Source organism: Strigops habroptila, chromosome 6 (genome assembly GCF_004027225.2).
Source record: "Strigops habroptila isolate Jane chromosome 6, bStrHab1.2.pri, whole genome shotgun sequence".
Lineage (NCBI taxonomy): Eukaryota > Metazoa > Chordata > Aves > Psittaciformes > Psittacidae > Strigops > Strigops habroptila.
This window is the reverse complement of record NC_044282.2, coordinates 59,812,344-59,826,487: the sequence shown is the minus strand read 5'-3', so window position 1 is coordinate 59,826,487 and position 14,144 is coordinate 59,812,344. Positions and strand designations below refer to the sequence as shown.

The window sequence follows — 14,144 nt, the reverse complement described above, 5'->3', positions numbered from 1 at the left end:
TTGGTGCTATTGGGGAGGCAGAGGCATTTCTGGGAGGGCAAATCATACCTCTGTCTTGGATCCATCTCCTTGAAGAGGATGGATCCTGCTGTGGTCTCTTCTGTAAACAGAGCAAGAGATAGATGTTGATAAAGGCTGTGATAGAGACAGAGGTATGGGCTAGAAGAGGGCTTCAGTGGAGAAGCTCAACAGACCCCTCTGTTGCTGCCTCTCTGGAAGGGCACAGGTGTCTCCTTGGTTCTGTGCCACATCTGCCAGCCTTGTACAGATGTTTTGGACACCCCAGTGCATCTCAAGCATCATCAAGCCCCAAGGGTCAGGCAGGATGATCCATCTCAGAGGGAAAGACAGCTGCACTCTGCACCCAGAAGGACATCCAAACCCAACAGCTTTATTGGTGATGGACAAAATGAGCTGCAGGTGTAGGCATGGAGCAGGTCTTACATACAGCTGTGGTTGCAGGATCACTGTGGTTGAAGGATCACCTTAGGGTGCTGGGGTCCATCGCAGCGTGGCTGTTCTCATCGGCAGCAGCGCAGGCGGCCGTTGCTGCAGCTCCCTTCCCAGTGCTCCGCGTGGAAGCAAAGCCTCCGGCAGTGGCCATGGTTGCTTCTGCACTGCTGGCTGTCCGACAGGCCGCTTGCTGCAGGGGGAAAGGTGATGAGAGACCCGCTTAGGGCACCTGCAAACCCACTCGGAGCTCCGCTGGTGTTGGTGACTGAGTGATGAGATGGGGAAATTCAGCTGGCTTCATGATGAAGGTATGCTCTGGGGGAGCATTTGCCTCCAGCAAGCACTGGGACTCTCTTAATAACTAGCCTAGCTTAGGTGGGATGGCAGCTTTCGGTTGGCTAAGTTAAGTTAGATGAGTTAGGTGAAGTTCTGGGTTGGCTAAGTTAGGTTGGATGAGTTAGGTGAAGTGGATCCCTTGGGCAATATCAAAAGTGAGAAAAATGTCTTTTTGGAATAGGTGTTTTATCTATTGGTTTGGGAATTCTTTTATGAGTGTTGTTTTCTCAGTGTTTTGGGTTTGGTTTTGGTTTTTTTTTTTTTTTTGTTTGCTTTTTTAAAATCTTCTTGCTTTGATATAAAGGGTATGTGCTGCTTCTCTTTACATGCAGCAGGAACACCATGCTTAGGGTTTCTGGAAGGTGTTGAGGCCCTGGCACAGGTTGCCCAGAGAAGCTGTGGCTGCCCCATCCCTGGCAGTGCTCAAGGCCAGGTTGGACACAGAGGCTTGGAGCAACCTGGTCTAGTGGAAGGTGTCCCTGCCTGTGGCAGGTGGTTGGAACTAGATGAGCTTTAAGGTTCCTTCCAACCCAAACCACTCTGTGATTCTATGATGCACAGGTGGGTATCCACCATCACTGGAGTAGGCAAACCTTTCTCTCTCCCCTCTTTATCTCTAGGAGTTAAGTAACTAAATGAGAGTATAAACAAGCTGAGCAAGTAAATCTCTTCTTCTTGGTTATGAGGTTTGTTTTCTATGAAAGATATACCACCATAGTCCTAGTAACATCATAGTGACCTTACAGCTGAATGAAACCTGAATTTCTAACATATACATACAAGCAAGCAGTGACAAAGCCAAGCCAAGGAAGAAAACAGAATCCCAGAAGAAAACAGACAGACACACAAATAAGCTAGCAGTCTTTCCCCCCACATTTTTCCTCTGAAAGATTCTTTTGATTTCATGGGGTTCTCCTTGACTTTTGGAGGATGAGGCTTGTATCCTGGTCAGGAGCAGAGCTCAGGCTCAGGGCTTAGACTCAGCATTCCTGCGTGGGTTTTGAGGGGATGGAGAGGAGGGGACTTACAGACTATGAACCTGGGACACCTGCATCCAGGAACTTCATGGAGACTGTTTCAGAAGGAATTTGTTCCCTGGAAGCAAGAGTCAGGTTAGGCTTGACTTGACCTGGTTTGCCTTGAGTGCCCTATCTTGTCCTTCTCTACCTTGGAGTAGGAACCTGTCTTTTCTCTCTCCACAGTCCTGCAGAAACCCCTGTGAGTATTTTGTCCTTACCCGGAACATCCTGGAGGAGGAGAATGATAATGATTGCAAAGAGCAGCTGGAGGATCCGCATGGCTGGACGTGAGGGGAGGTCCCACCACGAGGAGGAGCGAAGGGCTGTAAAGAGGCGGAGAAGAGGGAGAAGAGGGAGATCCTGGATTTATAGCACTGAACGGGTTGTGTAACGCTCCTGGAGCCCAGGGAACTTTGTCAATCTCAGATGTATTTCAACATGACAGCAAACAGTTGCACTGGGATGTTCCCACTCTTGGACACACCTTGTTACAGAAGAATAAAAAAAGAAAAAGAAAACAAAAAAAAAAGAGAAAGAAAAAGAGAAAGAAAAAGAGAAAGAAAAAGAGAAGAGAAATAAAAAAGGAAAAAAGAAAAAGAAAGAAAACACACACACAAAAAAAATAAAATAAAAAAAAGGAAAAAATAAAAAGCAGCAGGGTTTTGTCAACTAACTGCGCTGAGCACTGGGGAGTCTGCTACTGCTTGCTGCTGGAGACAGGATGTTGGGGCTGACCCAGTCTGGCTCTTCTTGTGTTCGTAGGCTCGAGCATGTGATGTTATAATCCCCTCCAAGTGTTTGCAGTATCAAAGTTTTTCATTTCCAGCTTCCAGTCTCTGTGTTTAGCACTGACAGTCGGGCGTGAAAAAATCCAGAGTCTCCTCATCAGCACTCCCCAACACACAAAGTTGGCTTGGAAATCATGGGATCCTTAAAAATCAAAGGTCTGTTTGTGTTTCACAACTTCTGGGCTGCAAAGGCACTGTTTGCCAAAGTTTTGTTTACAACTGTCAAGAAAAATGGCAATTTAGCATCTTATTATGTATTTGTTACATGGGAAAGCTGGGATACCTCCTCATAATTATCAGGAGCAGGAGCATTAGGAAAGCTTGTGTATTATGACTCTTCCAAGAAGGATGGCAGGGTCTCTGGTCTGTACTAGTTCTCCAGGTCAGTTCCAGGAAACCAGTAGACACGGGACCCAAGTTTCAGCTTTGGAAAACCGCACAAATTAAATACCCAGCAGAAATCTTCCCAATCAACAACAAACAGAGGAAAAGCAAAGAACACCACCAAGTCTCCCCTTTTCCCTTAATTAAGTCACCTTGATGGCTTTTTATTTGCAGGCTGGGTGCCAGGTAGTGATGGAAAATGGGAAACCGATGGCCTTCAGACTGCTTGAACAGAACAAGGATCACCTTCATCAAACAGTGCAGATAAGGGGCCCTTCACCAGCTGGACTTTGCATCATGGGACACTGAGCATTTAAACAGGGTGTCATACAGACTGGCCACACAAAACCTGGGAAAAGAAGGTGGTTTGCAAGGTTGTGTGTAAAGCCTCTCTACAAGTGTTGGTGCTTTGCGTATCTGGTGGTACTGCTTGGTGCAGTGGGTGAAAGACCATAACCCACCATGTACCTCTAAGGATCGGCATCTCCAATGTGAGAGATGGTGCGTTAGGGCTGGGGTAGAGCTTCTCTAGCAGGAACGAGATTGCAGTTCTTGAGCTACAGCCCAAGAAGAGAGGAGCATGCAGATGCTCATATGAGTGTCCTGCTCTATGTGACCTGACATGTCTCAACATGTGTGTGCAGGTGGTTTGATGCACTCTAGAGAGAGGAGGCTTAGCATAGAGCCAGAGTACCACATGGCCATGGTGTTCCTGATGGCGGATGGCAAAACGCCGTGATTTATCCCTAGCTCAGCTGCTCTTCCTTAGTGGGAGCAGCACCATCTCTGAGGTTGAGCTGTGTCTGGAGCTGTTTGAGTGCTCCACAGGGACAGGCACAAAGGTGTCCAGGATGCATCCTCTACATCACAATTCCCTGCTCTACAGCTGTAGTGTGTGGGTTGAGTTGCAGAACGTGCCTTGGGAAAGAAATCCAAAGCCAGACAGTACCAACATAAACCAGATTTTCCCCAGAAATCAGGAGCAGGAAGTCTCTGTCCCCTGGGCAATTGCTTGAACAGCAGCTGGGCTTGCTCCTTTCAGCATGGTCCCTATGCTGTGTTGGCTTCAGCCTCTGGCGAGCCTACTGGGGCTGGTCCAGCAGCATCCCACCCTTCCCTGCTCCTCAACCTGCCACCAGATGTTTTTTTTTCAGAGTCCACGATGCACAAAGGATGATCTGTGCTCAGTGACACACAGAAATTAATGCCTGGGCGCCTTAGAGGTTTTGAGGCTGGGCAGGAATCAAGTCAATCTGCATCTGCCCCATGGCCCCAAACAGGAGGGATGTCTCCACTGACTTCATCTGCCTTTGGGTCAGGAGCTGAGCAGCCTGATTTTTAAATGCAGCCTGGGATAAGTTTATGTCAGCAGGAGCAAATCCTTTGATGACTGAACTCTCGCCATCTTGCAATGCCACCTCTGCTTCCCCATCCCACCAGTGGCTTCTTACCAATCCCTGAGCCAAGCAAGCACTGATATAGCACTGCAATTCAGCTCATGAAGAAGTGATCATGGGCGCAGCCCTGGGCTCAGCCTTGGCACAGAAATGCCCCATAGCCTTGGGTGGGCTTTCGTTACAAACCGCAATACAGCCGTCCTCACCCGGTCAAAGGGACCATCCACCTTCTGCCTATAACAGTGGCCATATGGACTTGATGGTCTTAAAGGTCTTTTCCAACCTCATTGATGATAGGATTCTATGGGGAAGTCTGAATGAGAGTAAGCATAGCAGGTCTGTGGTATTTATCTCAATTTTCCTCCTGCTTTCAGCCTATTTTTTGGTCTGAAAAGTGAAGTCTTACACGGTAATATCTTTCAACAGGGAGTTTCATAGGTCTGCAGCTGGTTGCATGAAGGAACAATTTATTTGTTTGTTTTAAATATACGTCCCCCTAGTTCTTGTGCATGACGAGGCCATGAGCAGTCAGACTCCATTAATCCTTAGGACATTTTGGAGAATTTCCCAATCTTGTACACTTTTGCCATGTCCTCCCAAACCACCCAATGCCAGTCCTGCTTTGCAAGAGATGCTTGCAAACCATCTGGACTCAACCTCTGCCCAGCAGGCTCTGTCGTGCCTCCTGCCTGCTCCCCAGCTCCTCCTGAGCCCAGGGGAGATGTTTTGAGATAAGCCCAAATCCCTGTGTTCAGGCCTACATACATCTGGTGGGTCATGCCTACCCCTGAGAACACATAGGTCTTCAGGCCCATGAGATGTATAAGCGCTCATTGAAGTTAATGGAGATACAGCACTCATGTCAGCCACCACGGCATCTCCCCACCAGCTGCATGGCCACATCCAGACATCTATTACAGATGGTCCCTGGCATTTGCCCAGCTCCAAAGTGTGTTAAGGAACAGTTTGGCAAAGTATTACTAGTTTGATGATAGCATCTGTAGTATGGATATCTGTTTGTGTCTGACCTTGAGCCTCATTCAGTTTGATTTACTCTGAATCCAGACACATTTTATCTTCCCAGTATGCCCCTGGAGCTGGTGTGTTAGGGTGAGGAGGTGGAGAAGCAGCCACATGAGTGGGCTGGATATGAACCCCTTTCTTTGAGCAACCTGACCTAGTGGGTGGAACTGGGTGAAGCTTTAAGGTCTCCTCCAACTCAAACCAGTCTGTGACTCTATGATTCTCCTGCACAGGGGTGAAGGAAGAGCCAGGCATGCAGGTGGTTGTGTTGGTTTGCATGGGATTTCTGGGAACATAAGAGACAACCTGGATCTAAGGTGTTTGCCCAAGGCTATGAGATCTCAGCTTCCCCAAGCAGGAGCTCATGCGACCACCATTCTGCTCCTGATTATACAGCTCCATTTCCAATGGTGTTTTTAGGGCAGAAGCGGAGGATTTAATCTCTGTGTCACTCTGCAAAGCAAACATTGGCCTGTTGCCTGGGAACAACAAACAAATTCCAGTGAGGAGGACGTTCATGCCGTGCTTTGATGAACTGATGTCTCCAGTTATTCATGAGGTTTGTGCTGATCGACAGGCTGGGCAAGAGGCAGGGCTCTATCCTGGCTGCCTGTATGGCTGCAAAGACCCCAAATATACATCCCAAGATGTCTGGATGGTGTCTGGTCTCTCTTAGGAGCTAGTATAGGTCGCTAGGATAGTACTGAAGAACCCCTATTTTGTAGCCTTTTGAGCCCTGTCAGGTAACTGGAATCAAAGGCTCAACCAAGCCTTTCTCACAAAAATCATCTTTCTCAGTTGGCTTTCTCCCATGAGGCCAAAAACTTTAAGTCTTTTCAGAATGGGCCACTAGCCTGATCTAAATGCTCACCAGCCTGCATCTCTAAAGGGATGTCAGGCTTCACTTTCTCATTAATTCTGCCACCCTGGCTTCCCCCTTTGCTTGCCTTACCGTCCCCTCTAGTCCTACATGTAATTCTGGAGGTAAAAGTTTGGATTCAGATGAACCCCGCTGACTACATGTGGGCTTATGCTCTGGGAAATGGTCGCAGCTGGGCAGGACTGCTGGTCATGGGTGGCAAAGGGTCACGCTGGGGATGACTTTTACTGAGTGCCTCAAATGATGAATATATTTGGGATTTTAGACGTAAAGGGTAAGAGTGTGGTCTTATGGTGAATGAAAACATGCAGGTGAACAGATCTGTGTTGAATGGATGAACATGGTCACTCAGCCAGAGGAGTTCAGTGCTGCCTCCTCCCTGGGGTTACAGGACACACCAGCCTAGAGTGATTAATTTGGGCAGTATTCCCTATCATACACTTGCACAAAACCATCTCATACTGCTGTTTAAGTAGCTCCTCATGAGCTTGGTGCTCTGCCCAAGCAAGTTAATGGGTGAAGAAACCATGTCAAGAAACAATTGTGTAGTGTTGGTGGACTGGAGGGTGTCATTCTCCATGTCCTCAGTGCTTTCTCTCTCCTCCCTCTGTGTCAGACCAGGTAGCTGGAAGGAAAGTCAGTTCATTTGATTCATCAGGCAGAAATGATAATGGATTTTTGTTGCCCTTTTTTTTTTTTTGTTGGATTGTGGTTTGGATTGTTTTAGGGTTATTTCCTGCCAGATCAGCAAGTATATCCAGTATATATATATATACTGTAAGCATATATATATACGCACACTATAAACTGTCTGAGCATTTCCACCTTCCCTGACTGCAATTTGGCTGGCCAAGAGGTCCAAGATGTATAGGGGGCAGAAGGCCCAGCAACTGGTGGGGAGATTTACAGAGTGAGCTGCACGAGCCCATACTTTTCACTTTCTTAGGAAACCAGGTTATAAATATGGTGGCTACACATCCCGCAGATAAGAGGAGTGAATCATGAACTTTGTGGATGAACGTGAGAAATAAACTGTTTGCTTTGGAACGGTGCCTTTATTTAAAAGCCTGCCTGTGCTGTACTCGTACACCAGCATGCGTCAGAGAGGTGGGCTGGACCTGGGGAGGAATTTGGCTCTGGGCTCAGCCCTGTCTCTGTTTTCAGCACTGGTTCCCAAGCTGACAGCTGGCTCTGGGTAACCTGGTTCTCCTGATGGTTCATCCAACTGCAGGGGACCTCCAGGGGAGTGCTGGCATCTCCCTGTGTGTGTTGGTGCCCCGGACTGTGCTATGATCACCCAAGGAGATTAGCTGGGATGCTCGCAGGAGAATGGAGTTGCTTGGATGAATTAATTGTTGGATCTCTGGCAATAGCTCCTGACCCTGGCCAGGTCAATGGGAATTTTCCTGTCTGATTCATCAGAGCAAGAACTTCATCTCCCAGGGAGGACTTCTCCCTGGCTCTGGCCAACGCCTCGGCTAATTGGCGTAGCTCTCTCATTACATCATTGTTTTCTCTCTTTCACAGAAATGATTGACCCAGAGAGAAACATTTTACCTGGAATGGGACAGAGCTGACTGGCAAAGGCAGGGGAGTGTCAAAATTCCATGCTGAAAAAATACAGAAGGGCTGAGAGTGGATCTGGACAGCTAATGGATTTAGGCTAATGCAGCTCATAGGCAGAAAGCTGTTAGGTGCAAACAGGCAAAGTGCTTTGGGATTATTGTTGGGTGATTACAGAGGAAAGGAGGAACACCAGAAATGCAGTCCATGGATGAGGAGAGCAGCCTGTCAAGAGCAATGGGTCACAACTTTCAGATCCCTTCCCCACCATGTTTAAAACAAGCAAGCCTGGGCTCTTCCTTGGTCTTGCAGTGTTGTGGAAGAGGGATGAACCAGGGATCATCCCTGCTGTGGTGCGTTTTCTGGTCTAGCTGGTAGCTGATGGACAGCACATTCCTGCTCTGAACCCCATGGGCAAAGGGGTCTGTATGCATGTTGGGAATTCCTGCTCCTTTTTGGAGTCTTATTTCTCCAGCCAGCCCTTCCCATTAAATGTAAGAACATGGCACAGCCTGGAAAGGAGGAGTAGATATGGCGGGTCTTGCCTGAGAAGCATAGACCCCACTTAGGTTTATGTCGAACCAGATAGCTTTTGCACTAAAAGTGATGAAAAAAGGCTACTCTCATTACAACTGTTTTCTTGGGGAAGGGAAATAAAGACAGAATCATTCTGCTTTGCTGGGAAGAGCTGCTCTGCTGTGTTCACTCCTGGTCGGTGGGAGAGAGCGTGTCCCACCACCAGCAGCTTTGCTGAGTGTCAGCAGGAATCACACATGGGCAATTGCTGTTCTATTAAACTTCGTGTTTATTGCTTTCAGGTAAGGAGAAAGGCAATTTGTCACCTGTGCGTGACAGGTAACAAGCAGATGCCAAAAGGGACAATAAGTAGCCTAGATGGCAGAAATTTATTCTTTTCACAGTGTTTCCTAGAAAGTCCCAGCAAAAGCAAGAAGTGATGCATTCAGAGTGACTCCACAGCCACGTTCTCCCAGAACAGTAACAGTGGCAAGAAAGGCATAAGATTTCTTTCCCAACACCAGACCACTCCTCATTAGCGGCACCTGCAGCTCTCCATGTGCTGCAGTTTGCTCCTTTGGAAATGTTTAGCTCTTTGCACTGGGGGGTGTTAGGATTTTGCAACAGAGAATGATGGGTTCAAAGCAGTACCCACCCAGATATTCACCAGGCTCACAGCTTCCGAGTCGGCACAAGCCCCTTTGTTGCTTACAGCTGCACGGGCCCCCTTCATGCTTACAGCTGGATGGTCCTTGAGCATCTCCTGTAAAAAGAAGCGGCAAGCTGGTGGGTAAATGCATGGGCTTCTCGTGCCAAGCCAGCACTGCAAGCATGCATGGAGCCTGGGTTGCATGTACGGCTGCATAGAGCACAGATGGGATACTTGTCCCGAAGGACAACTTCAGACATCTGTGTTAAAAATACCAAGCTGCAAAGCCTACTTCAGTCAAGGAACATCTTATCCTGCAGTTGTTTATTCAGGATGTTGGCAAAGACCATGCATGGGAGGTCAGAGTGGTTGTCTTTGCCCTACCAAGGAGGCAACTGCAGCCTGACAAAAGGCAGAAACATTTCCCCAGAGCACAGGTCATCTCCTTAGGGCTTCTCCAACCAGTCTGCTCCTACAAAAGCAGTGAGGTTCCCCATTTTCACAGCTTCTTCCCTGCACATTTTTGCATTACCCCAAGGGATTAAATCACACATTTTGCCAAAGTACCTCACCCATTGTCTCACCCAGAAATCTGAGGACACTTTTCCTCAATACCCATAATATTTTGATTTGATTAAACAGTGAGAAAAGATTATTCCTGTTCCCAGATACCTCTGTTTACCACCCTCAGCCTTCCTGATCTTACCGTGACCCATAAGGGAGATGAAGATCAACATGAACCAAAGGATCCCCATTGCTTTGGTTCTGCTGAAAATCGCAGGGCTGAGATTGTGCAGAAGCCGCTTTGTGCTGCTGGCACACTGGATGGCATCTGGGAAGAGGGAGTAGACAGGAGTTAATTATATTCCAGTCTCGGGAACAATGTCTGCACTGAGAAACCCTCGATGTCGTTCTGACCCAGTGCTGTGGCTCCAAACAATGATGACTCGCTTCACGTTCACTGGCTATCGGCTTCCCCAATTCCTCTTTCCATCAGTTGGCATTTTGGACTGGTAGGTTGCCAACTGCAGGCATCTTGGTGGAAAAAGAGGCTCAGGGGGATGCTCTTCACCTTCAGCCAGCAAAGTCCCTTCGGAACTGATGGGTGAAAGGGTGGCAACCTGAAGGGAAGACTCTTAAGGAGCTGCAAGGAGTAGAATGGTGCAGGCCAGGAGTGATCCATTTTTTATCTGAGCCTGTGTGAATGTTTTCTTCTGCTGAAACGTGGGTGTGATTTTTTTCCGTCAAAAATGCTATTCCAGCTTTGGCTTCCGAGGAATTTGGGAGGCTTCATTCCCGAGTGTGATGCACACACAGCACTGGTGGAGGAGGTAACTGGTTAGCTCAGCAATGCACCACTTGGTGGTAATTATGTGATAGGTATGCAGCTCTTGCTGTAAAATCAGCCTGCCTGGTCCTGCTGTTTGCTGTTTCTTCAGTTGTGTTAATGTAACTTTTCATGTGAATACATCCTAAACTGGATAGTTGAAAGACCAAGGTTAAAAAATTCCCTTCTCCCTAAAACAATGTAGTTTAGATGCACTTCATAGAATCATAAAGTCATAGAATCACAGAATGGTTTGGGTTGGAAGGGACCTTAAAGCTCATCCAGTTCCAACTCCCTGCCACGGGCAGGGACACCTTGCACTGGACCAAGTTGCTCCAAGCTCCGTCCAACCCGGCCTTGAATGCTGCTGGGGATGGGGCAGCCGCAGCTTCTCTGGGCAACCTGTTCCAGGGCCTCACCACCCTTCTTCCTAATATATAAACTAAATCTACCCACTTGACAGAGTCAAAGTTTGCTGTCCTGGATCAGCAGGTATGGAAAGCTTGATTGATGTCACTTGGGATGCCTGGGTATTGTGGATCTCTGCATGAGTGACAGTCACAGACAAGACACTCTGGAAGCCCAGCATGATACCTTGGGCCACCACACAGGTGACACCAGTGTCCAGCTGTGGGCAACTGGGTCTGGCCCTAAAGCCAAGAAGTACAAAAGACAAATTATGTTTGTGTCTAGCTCGGATGGGTTAAAGCATCTTGTTTAAGGCTGACCGGTCCTGATCTAGGGCAGTTGAGTGCTGGCAAGCCCTTAATTTTCCTTGTCTGCTTAATATTCTACTTGGTCTAGTGGAAGGTGTCCCTGCCCATGTCAGGGGGTTGAAACTAGATGATCTTTAAGGTCCCTTCTAACCCAAGCCATTCTGTGATTTGTGATTCTGTGATTCTGATTACTCCATTACTCTGTGGTCACCTGCTGGACCAGAAATATGTCCATCCACCCTCTTGGAGTGAGAACTAGTCCCTTAGGAGTGGGACTGTTCCCTGGGCCTAGAGCAAGGAGCTGGTCTGGGACCTTTACACCACTATTTGAACACTGCGGTGTTTAGACTTCACCCTCTGGGCTATGCAGGGGCAAACCTGCAAGGCAAGTCTGACAAAAGAGCTCCAAGCTGTGTAGACCATTTTGTGCTAGAGAGATACTGATCTTGGGGGAACATCAGGGTCAGCACACTGTCTGCTGCAGGCTGATAATATTTCCAGTTAGGCCTGCTCAGGTTTTCAAAGGACAGGATTTTTCTACCCCCTCTCCCCAGGCCATTTGTTTGATGTATTTCTTTTTCAGTGCATTTCTGCTTCAACAGAGGGAAGTGGGATTGATTTTTCTCTGTTGCCCCCTGTAGCAGCAGTGCTCCCCTCTCCTCATCCTCTTCATGCCTTGTAACTGATGACAGAGCTTGTCTGGTCCCACATGTTGCTATGTGCTGTATCTTCATCTCTACTCTGTGAGGGTGAGATGTACCTTCACTTGAATGGGTCGAAGGACTGCTTGCTGCTCCTTGCTATCTCTGACGCTGGAAAGTGTGTGGTAGGTTAGGACCCTTTGCATGCTGTCCCACGTGCTGGTTAACTCACTAAGGATGCAGGGAAGTGAAACAACCCTGGAGCTGAAAGCTTTTTTGCTCTTTCTGTGGCCCATGACATTGTGGATCAGGTCAGCCTTGCAAGGAGAGTATGGGGGGTCTTTTGTGACCTAAAGAGGGTGCACATCTGGACATCTTTATGCCTGAATGATGGGGCAAGGGCTTGCATGGAAGGGACAGGAGATACTGCAGCCTTGCCAAATGAACACCTCACCTGCTTGCCTTTTGCCTGTGTAAATAATTATTTGGTTTTCAAGACAGCAGTTCCCAAAAGGGACTTGTCCCACTGATAGCACACACATACCCACAGCTGGTTAGAGTAAGTTCAAAATCAAGTTTAAGGGACTTCTACAGTCCATCCCCCTGCCTAAAGCATGGCCGTCTTAAAATCTGTGTTCTTCCTAGGATATGTGCGCTATTGATTTACAGTGCACCATACGTACACTAAGCATTTGTGGGTATCTAAGTACTCTCACTGTTAATAGCATCTTCTCTGTGTTCCCTTGGCCATGCGGTGTGATCGGGCTCATTCCCATGGTGTGTAGCTCTGCGTGTGGCTTTCTGTGCACAGTCTGGTTCACTCCAGAGTGGAAATGGGGTGTAAATGAAATGGTTACAAATACAGTACACTCAACACCTCCATACAAAGCGAGGGTGGAGTAATGTGTTAGTACAGATGCACTGTTGTATTAACTCCAGGAGCTACTAATGCTGAATTTTGTAATTAAAATTGGACTGGAGAGAAACATTTCTTTATGAAAACAGGATCAGCAAAGGCAAGAAACTGAGTGCCAGGGGTCTGAGGGCAGTAAGTCTTTACTTACATAGATAAGCAAGATCCTTTCCACCTCTTTTGCAAGTTGGGGTATACACCTCAATGAGCCCATCCTCCAGCCACCGGATAACCCCAGCCCTTGGACTGCAGCCAGCAATAGCTGCGTGTGTCCTAGGAAGGCTGGAAGAACATGGTGTTGGCTTTAAAACCGCCTCATGACATAGCAGCCAGTGGATGCACACCATCTGCCAATCTGAACATGGCCCTTTTCGTTTGGCGTTGGCCCAGGGTCTTCTGAGAACTGATAAACGCTTGGCTGCACAGCTGTAGCCACTGGACCCGGTCCTTCACCAGTTCCTGTGCTGCTGAGCCATGGGTCTCCTTCAGTCCCAGAGGTCACTCCATGTTTCGGGTTTGCAATGCGCCTCTGTGGGTGGGTGAATTGCTTCCATGGGAGGGTTTTCATCCGTGATTATGGTGACCTTGGTGAGTCCCCCGATGAGTTTCTTTGGAAACTGTGCAAACCATACACTCCTTCCTGTGCGCTTTATCTGCACATAAGCCCCTAAGGGGGACTTTATTCTTTACTGACTTATATCTGATGGCACCTCAGTGAAATCTTCTAGCAAGACTGTAACTTGCTAGTTACAGTGCCTTTTGCTCCTTTACTAAAGCATCACCCTCCTTCATGACTCAGGGAAACTGAGATCTTGAATAAATTAGCAAACAGCTACAAACTTTCACTATCCAACCAAAATCAGCTAAAACTAATGGAAATAAAGTCAAGAGAAGAAATAAAATGAAGGTAGGGTTTAATGGTGAGAGCCCGTATGTAAGACATAGCCAGTCTTAGGCCCTACTTCTGATCTAAACTCTCTGGATGCCTCTGTACTGTCCTCTGGAACAAGTGTCCTTGTTCACCAGTGTCCTTGACTGATGTGAGGATGGTGTCCTCACATTACCTCTGGAAGAACCTTCATGCTTAACATGGGAGCAAGCCTCACTTTGGTTGACATAAATTCACCTCAAAGCCTCAGATGAAAAAGTGTCCTTTAGAAATGAAGGAGAGGCAAGTGAGACACGGCAAAGCAAGAAAGCAATTTCATTATCACTGTCATTGTGTTGATTATGGACAAGGGAGCACTTACTAAAGAAGATCTGAGGTTCCCATGGCTGCTGTGCCTGTCGGAATGGGACATTTTCAGGACACTACATCTTCTACAGTTCCTCCTAATATACATACCAACAGCAGAGCATGATGTAACCTTGACCAGTCCTTTCCTTTTGTTGCGCAGGACCACAGGCATGATGTTGACATATCCCACCTCTCACCAGACACCCAAATGTAGACCGAGTCCTGCATGGGCACATCACTGCTCAAGCACAGGGAGGTGGGAAACAGGCCTATAGAGGCACCAGCCGTGTGCCAGGGGACTA

At 47.7% G+C, this 14,144-nt stretch overlaps 1 long non-coding RNA gene across 1 annotated transcript; it reads right to left on the bottom strand.

The window, feature by feature from the left end:
* Positions 1 to 369: 369 nt before the first annotated feature.
* Positions 370 to 2,673, bottom strand: LOC115610070. The gene is made up of 2 exons (XR_003992101.1): positions 2,027 to 2,673; positions 370 to 643 (listed from the first exon to the last, which is right to left on the bottom strand). It is a non-coding gene; the product is annotated as an uncharacterized LOC115610070 (long non-coding RNA).
* Between the last annotated feature and the right edge of the window lie 11,471 nt (positions 2,674 to 14,144).